Here is a 9089-nt window from a genome sequence, read left to right on the forward strand (position 1 = left end):
GTGACATCTAACAAATTGATCAAAAATGATTTAAGCAATATAACGGAACAAGAATTTAGAATAATAGATGTAAAATTAATTGCTGGGCTTGAAAAAAGTATAGAGGACAGCAGAGAATCTATTGCTACAAAGATCAAGGGACTAAGAAAGTAATGAGGGGCTAAAAAATGCTATAAATGAGGTGCAAAATAAAATGGAGGCGACCACATCTCAGATTGAAGAGGCAGAACACAATAGGTGAATTAGAAGATAAAATTATGGGAAAAGAGGAAGCTGAGAAAAAGAGAGATAGAAAAAATCCAGGAGTATGAGGGGAGAATTAGAGAACTAAGTGATGCAATCTAATGGAACAATATCCGTATAATAGGAATTCCAGAAGAGGAAGAGAGAGAGAAAGGGGCTGAAGGTGTACTTGAACAAATCATAATTGAGAACTTCCCTGATCTGGGGAAGGAAAAAGGCATTGAAATCCAAGAGGCACAGAGAACTCCCTTCGAACATAACTTGAATCGATCTTCTGCATGACATATCATAGTGAAACTGGCAAAATACAAGGATAAAGATAAAATTCTGAAAGCAGCTAGGGATAAACATGCTCTAACTTATAAAGGGATACCGATAATACTAGTGGCAGACCTATCTCCTGAAACTTGGCAGGCCAGAAAGGAATGGCAGGAAATCTTCAATGTGATGAACAGAAAAAATATGCAGCCGAGAATCCTTTATCCAGAAAGTCTGTCATTCAGAATAGAAGTAGAGATAAAGGTCTTCCCAAACAAACAAAAACTGAAGGAATTCATTACCACTAAACCAGCCCTACAAGAGATCCTAAGGGGGATTCGGTGAGTGAAATGTTGCAAGAACCCCAAAGGACCAGAGACATCACTACAAGCATGAAACCTACAGACATCACAATGATTCTAATCCCATATCTTTCAATAATAACACTGAATGTAAATGGACTAAATGCTCCAACCAAAAAACATAGGGTATCAGAATGGGTAAAAAAAAACACAAGACACATCTATTTACTGTCTACAAGAGACTCATTTTAGACCTGAGGACACCTTCATATTGAAAGTGCGGGGATGGAGAACTATTTATCATGCTACTAGAAGTCAAAAGAAAGCTGGAATAGCCATACTTATATCAGACAAACTAGACTTTAAATTAAAGGCTGTGACAATAGATGAAGAAGGGCATTATATAATAATTACAGGGTCTATCCATCAGGAAGAGCTAACAATTATAAAGGTCTATGCACCAAATACTGAAGCCCCCAAATATATAAAACAACTAATCACAAACATAAGCAACCTTAGTGATAAGAATGTGGTAATTGCAGGGGACTTTAATACTCCACTTACAACAATGGATAGATCATCTAGACACAGGATCAATAAAGAAACAAGGGCCCTGAATGATACATTGGACCAGATGGACTTGACAGATATATTTAGAACTCTGTATCACAAAGCAACAGAATATACTTTCTTCTTGAGTGCACATCGAACATTCTCCAAGATAGATCACATACTGGGTCACAAAACAGCCCTTCATAAGTATAAAATAATTGAGATCATACCATGCACACTTTCAGACCACAATGCGATGAAGCTTGAAATCAACCATAGGAAAAAGTCTGGAAAACCTCCAAAAGCATGGAGGTTAAAGAACACCCTACTGAAGAATGAATGGGTCAACCAGGTGATTAGAGAAGAAATTAAAAAATATATGGAAACAAATGAAGATGAAAATACAATAATCCAAATGCTTTGGGATGCAGCAAAGGCAGTCCTGAGAGGAAAATACATTGCAATCCAGGCCTATCTCAAGAAACAAGAAAAATCCCCAATACAAAATCTAACATCACACCTAAAGGAAATAGGAGAACAGCAAAGATACCCCAAACCCAGCGGAAGAAGAGAAATAATAAAGATCAGAGCAGAAATAAACAATATAGAATCTAAAAAAACTGTAGAGCAGATCAACGAAACCAAGAGTTGGTTTTTTGAAAAAATAAACAAAATTGACAAACCTCTAGCCAGGCTTCTCAAAAACAAAAGGGAGATGACCCAAATAGATAAAATCATAAATGAAAATGGAATTATTACAACCAATCCCTCAGAAATACAAGCAATTATCAGGGAATACTATGAAAAATTATATGCCAACAAACTGGACAACATGGAAGAAATGGACGAATTCCTAAGCACCCACACACTTCCAAAACTCTATCAGGAGGAAATAGAAAACTTGAACAGACCCATAACCAGCGAAGAAATTGAATCAGTTATCAAAATTCTCCCAACAAGTAAGAGTCCAGGACCAGATGGCTTCCCAGGGGAGTTCTACCAGACGTTTAAAGCAGAGATAATACCTATCCTTCTCAAGCTGTTCCAAAAAATAGAAAGGGAAGGAAAACTTCCAGACTCATTTTATGAAGCTAGCGTTACTTTGATTCCTAAACCAGACAAAGACCCAGCAAAAAAAGAGAACTACAGGCCAATATCCCTGATGAATATGGATGTAAAAATTCTCAATAAGACACTAGCAAATAGAATTCAACAGCATATAAAAAGAATTATTCACCATGATCAAGTGGGATTCATTCCTGGGTTGCAGGCCTGGTTCAATATTCACAAATCAATCAATGTGATACATCACATTAATAAAAGAAAAGATAAGAACCATATCCTGTCAATCGATGCAGAAAAAGCATTTGACAAAATTCAGCATCCTTTCTTAATAAAAACCCTCGAGAAAGTTGGGATAGAAGGAACATACATAAATATCATAAAGGCCATTTATCAAAAGCCCATAGCTAATATCATCCTCAATGGGGAAAAACAGAGCTTTCCCCCTGAGATCAGGAACATGACAGGGATGTCCACTCTTACCACTGTTGTTTAACGTAGTGTTGGAAGTGCTAGGCTAACATCAGCAATCAGACAACAAAAGGAAATCAAAGGCATCAAAATTGGCAAAGCTAAGTCAAGCTTTCACTTTTTGCAGATGACGTGATATTATACATGGAAAACCTGATAGACTCCACCAAAAGTCTGCTAGAACTGATCCATGAATTCAGCAAAGTTGCAGGATACAAAATCAATGTACAGAAACCAATTGCATTTTTATACACTAATAATGAAGCAACAGAAAGACAAATAAAGAAACTGATCCCATTCACAATTGCGCCAAGAAGCATCAAATACCTAGGAATAAACCTAACCAAAGACGTAAAAGATCTGTATGCTGAAAACTATAGAAAGCTTATGAAGGTAATTGAAGAAGATATAAAGAAATGGAAAAACATTCTGTGCTCATGGATTCGAAGAATAAATATTGTTAAAATGTCAATACTACCCAAAGCTATCTACACATTCAATTCAATCCCAATCAAAATTGCACCAGCATTCGTCTCGAAGCTAGAACAAGCAATCCTAAAATTTGTATGGAACCACAAAAGGCCCCAAAATTTTGAAGAAGACCAAAGCGGGAGGCATCACAATCCCAGACATTAGCTTCTACTACAAAGCTGTAATCATCAAGACAGCATGGTATTAGCACAAAAACAGACACATAGACCAATGGAATAGAATAGAAACCCCAGAATTAGACCCACAAATGTATGGCCAACTAATCTCTGACAAAGCAGGAAAGAATATCCAATGGATAAAAGACAGTCTCTTTAACAAATGGTGCTGGGAGAACTGGACAGCAACATACAGAAGAATGAAACTAGACCACTTTGTCACACCATTCACAAAAGTAAACTCAAAATGGATAAAGGGCCTGAATGTGAGACAGGAAACCATCAAAACCCTAGAGGAGAAAGTAGGAAAAAAACCTCTATGATCTCAGCCACAGCAATTTCTTACTTGACACATCCACAAAGGCAAGGGAATTAAAAGCAAAAATGAACTATTGGGACCTCATAAAAAGTTTCTGCACTGCGAAGGAAAAAATCAACAAAACTAAAAGCCAACCAATGGAATGGGAAAAGATATTTACAAATGACATATTGGACAAAGGGCTAGTATCCAAAATCTGTAAAGAACTCACCAAACTCCACACACAAAAAACAAATAATACAGTGAAGAAATGAGCAGAAAACATGAATAGACACTTTTCTACAGAAGACATCCAGATGGCCAACAGGCACATGAAAAGATGCTCATCGTTGCTTCTCATCAAGGAAATACAAACCAAAACCACATTGAGATACCACCTCATGCCAGTTAGAGTGGCTAAAATGAACAAATCAAGAAACTATAGACGTTGGCGAGGATGTGGAGAAATAGGAACCCTCTTGCACTGTTGGTGGGAATGCAAATTGGTGCAGCTGCTGTGGAAAACAGTGTGGAGGTTCCTCAAAAAATTAAAAATAGATCTTCCCTATGACCCAGCAGTAGCACTGCTAGGAATTTACCCAAGGGATACAGGAGTGCTGATGCACAGGGGCACTTGTACCCCAATGTTTATAGCAGCACTCTCAACAATAGCCAAACTATGGAAAGAGCCTAAATGTCCATCAACTGATGAATGGATAAAGAAATTGTGTTTATATACATAATGGAGTACTCTGTGGCAATGAGAAAGAATGAAATATGGCCTTTTGTAGCAACGTGGATGGAACTGGAGAGTGTGATGCTAAGTGAAATAAGTCATACAGAGAAAGACAGATACCATATGTTTTCACTCTTATGTGGATCCTGAGAAACTTAACAGAAAGCCATGGGGGAGGGGAAGGGAAAAAAAAGTTAGAGAGGGAGGGAAGCAAAACATAAAAGACTCTTAAAAACTGAGAACAAACTGAGGGTTGATGGGAGATGGGAGGGAGGGGAGGCTGGGTGAGGGGTATTGCGGAGGGCACCTGTTGGGATGAGCACTGGGTGTTGTATGGAAACCAATTTGACAATAAATTTCATATTCAAAATAATAATGATGATGATGATAATAATAATAATAAAGAAAACAATTCCATTTACAATTGCACCAAAAAGAATAAGGAAGTGAAAGACCTATATAATGAAAAGTATAAAGTATTATACCTATATAATGAAAAGTATAAACAGTGATGAAAGAAACTGAAGATGACACAAACAAAAGAAAAGACATGCCATGACCATGGATTAGAATAACGAATGTTAAAATGTCCACACCACCCAAAGCAATCTATGGATTCAATGCAATCCCTATCAAATTACTAAGAGCATTTTTCACAAAATTAGATTAAATCATCTTAAAATTTGTATGGAAGTACAAAAGACCCCAAACAGACAAAGCAATCCTGAGAAAGAAGAACAAAACTGGAGGTATCACAATTCCAGGTTTCAACATATAGTTCAAAACTGCAATAATCCAAACAGTTTGATATGGGCACACAACAGACAGGTACAACAATGGAACAGAATAGAGATGCCAGAAATAGACTCACATTTATATGGTCGATTAATCTGTGACAAAGGAAGAAAAATATATAATGGGAGAAAAGACAGTCTATTCAATAAGTGGTGTTGGGAAAACTGGGCATCTACATGGAAAAGAATGAAGCTGGACTACTTTCTAACACCATACACAAAAATAAACTCAAAACAGATTAAAGACCTAAATATGAGACCTGAAACCATAAAACCGCTAGATGAAAACACAGGTAGTAATCTGTCTGATGTCAGCCTAAGCAACGTTTTTCTAGATAGGTCTCCTCAGACAAGGGAAACAAATGCAAAAATAAATTATTGAGACTATGTCAAAATCAAAAGCTTGCATGCAGCAAGGAAAGACATCAACACAATGAAACAACAACCTGTTGAATGAAAGAATATATTTGTAAGTAGTATATCTAATAAGAGGATGATACTCAAAATATATTTTTTTAAAAACTTATACACCTCAACACTAAAAAAACAAATAATCCAATTAAATAATGTGCAAAGGAAATGAATATATCTTTTTCCAAAGACAACATACAGGTGGGCAACAAACACATGAAAAGATGGTCAGGATCACTGATCATCATGCAAATCAAAACCATCATGAGGTATCACCTTACGCCTGTCAGAATGGCTAATACCAAAAGACAAGAGATAACAAGTGTTGGCAAGGATGTGGAGAAAAAGGAACCCCCTTGCACTGTTGTCAGGAATGTAAATTGATTCAACCACTGTGGAAAACAGTATGAAGATTCCCAAAAAATAAAAATAAAAATAGAAATACCGCACCATTCCGTATTTCTACTACCAAACATTTCCCCCAAAGAAAATGAAAGCACTAATTTGAAAAGATAGATGTACTCCAATATTTACTTTAGCATTATTTACAATAGCCAAGATATGGAAGCAACCAGTGTCCATCAACAGATGATAGATAAAGAAATGTGGTATATATGTATAATGGAGTACAACTGAGCCATAAAAAAGAATGAGATCCTGCAATTTATGACAACATGGATGGATTTAGAGGGTATTATGCTAAGTGAGTAAGTCAAAGAAAGACAAAGAAACTATGATTTCACTAACATGTGGAATCTGAGAAACAAACAAAAAGGTAGAAACAGACCCATAAACACAGAGAACAAATTATGGCTACCTGAGGGGAGAGGGTGGGAGGATGGCAAAAAGAGGTGAAGGTGAGTAAGGTACAGGCTTCCAGTTATGGAATGAGCAAGCCCTGAAGATGAAAGGTACATTGTAGGGAATATAGTCAATGGTATTTTAATAGCATTGTATGGTGACAGATGGGAGCTAAACTATGGTGAGCATAGCATAACACATAGAGTTGTTGAATCATGTTGTACATCTAAAACTAATGTAACATTGTGTATCAATTATACTTCAATAGAAATAAATGGACAGAAATAAATACTAAAAATTGTTTTAAGGGACACCTGGGTGGCTCAGTCAGTTAAGCATCCAACTTCAGCTGAGGTCATGATCTCACGGCTCATGAGTTTGAGCCCCGCACCAGGCTCTGTGCTGACAGCTCAGAGCCTGAAGCCTGCTTCAGATTCTGTTTCTCCCTCTCTCTCTGCCACTGCCCCACTCTCACTCTGTCTCTCTCTCCCTCAAAATAAATAAAAATTTAAAAAAATTTAATTGATTTAAAAAGATTTCATAGAAAATACTAAAAATCTTTATGACAATAAACACTAAAACTTGCATGAAATAGCAAGTTTCTAAAAAAAATATAACAAAAATTTTAAGAAAAAATAGGAAGCCTAAATAACACAGTAACAATTTATAAAGTTGAATTCACTGTATGTATATATGTATATGTGTACATATACCACATCTTTATCCATTCATCGGTCGATGCACATTTGGGTTCTTTCCATAATTTGGCTATTGCTGATAGTGCTGTATTTACTCGGCAATCAAAAAGCATGAAATCTTGTCACTTGCAACAAGGTGGATGGAACTAGAATGTATTATGCTAAGTGAAATAAGTCAGTCAGAGAAAGACAAATATTCTATTATTTCACTCCTATGTGGAATTTAAGAAACAAAACAGATGAACACAGGGGAAGGGAAGGAAAAATAAGATAAAAACAGAGAGGGAGGCAAACCACAAGAGACTCTTTTTCTTTTTTGAGAGAGAGAGAGAGAGCACACGAGAGAGAGCGAGCGAGCGAGCGAGCATGTGAGCAGGGAAGGGGCATAAAGGGAGGGAGAGAGAGAAGGAAACCTGGACTGTGAGATCATGACCAGAGCCAAAATCAAGAGTCAGGCGCTTAGCAGACTGAGCCACCCAGCCTTCCCCATAAGAGACTCTTAAATACAGAGAAAAGACTGAGGGTTGCTGGAGGGGAGTTGGGAGAAAGAATGGAATAAATGGGTGATGGGCATTAAGGAGGGCCCTTGTTAGGATGAGCACTGGGTGTTCTATATAAGTGATGAATCACTAAATTCTATTCTTGAAACCATTATTAAAGTATATGTTAACTAACTTGGATTTAAATAATTAAAAATATGACGGAAATATACAAAGTCTCTGTCAGTGGAATATTAGCCACAAATAAAGGTCTGAATTTTAAAAAAAGCAGTTGGTGGCTCCTGGGTCTGTTAAGTGGCCAACTTCAGCTCATGTCATGATCTTGTGGTTCGTGAGTTTGACCCCTGTGTGGGGCTCTGTGCTGACATCTCAGAGCCCCGGAGCCTGCTTCAGATTCTGTCTCTCCCTCTGTCTCTGTCCCTCCCCCACTTGCGTTCTTGTGTTCTCTCTCTCTCTCTCTCTCTCTCTCTCTCTCTCTCTCTCTCTCCCCCCCCCTTCCCTCTATTTCTCTCTCTCAAAAATAAACATTAAAATTTTTTGAAAAGTTGAAGGAGGCCTAGGTGGGTCAGTTGGTTAAGCGTCTGACTCTTGATTTCAACTCAGATCATGATCTCATGGTTCGTGGGATTGAGGCCCAAGCCCTGCATTGGGCTCCGCGCTGACAGTGCAGAGTCTGCTTGGGATCCTGTCTCTTCCTCTCTCTCTGTCCCTCCCCAGCTTGTGCCTTCTCTCTAAAAAGTAAATAAATAACCTCAAAAATGTTTTCAAAAAAGTTGAATTTATATTTTTAAAAACATACATATATACACACACATAACATAAAATCAGGCATAGGTGGTTTTACATGCAAGCAAAGCCATACTTCCAAGGAGTAGATTATTCTAATCTGTAACACTTCTTTTTCCTAAGAACAAAATAACCAAGATCATTTCCCAATTCAGTCTGAGAAAAATATATCCTTGATACCAAACCACAAAGGGACAACATAAGAAAGGTAGAAATTACACTGCTCACTAAAAACTATTCATTACTGGGGCGCCTGGGTGGCTCAGTCGATTAAGCAGCTGACTTCTGCTGATCTCGCAGTCCGTGAGTTCGAGCCCCGCATCGGGCTCTGTGCTGACAGCCTGTTTCAGATTCTGTGTCTCCCTCTCTCTGACCCTCCCCTGTTCATGTTCTGTCTCAAAAATAAATAAAACGTTAAAAAAATTAAAAAAAATAAATAAAAACTACTCATTACTAAGTTACAAATTACTTATGAGCATAGATGCCAAAATTCTAAATAAAATATTGGGAGATTAAATCAGTGTATAAAA

This window comes from Panthera onca, chromosome A3, assembly GCF_046562875.1.
Source record: "Panthera onca isolate mPanOnc1 chromosome A3, mPanOnc1 haplotype 2, whole genome shotgun sequence".
In the NCBI taxonomy this organism is placed as follows: domain Eukaryota; kingdom Metazoa; phylum Chordata; class Mammalia; order Carnivora; family Felidae; genus Panthera; species Panthera onca.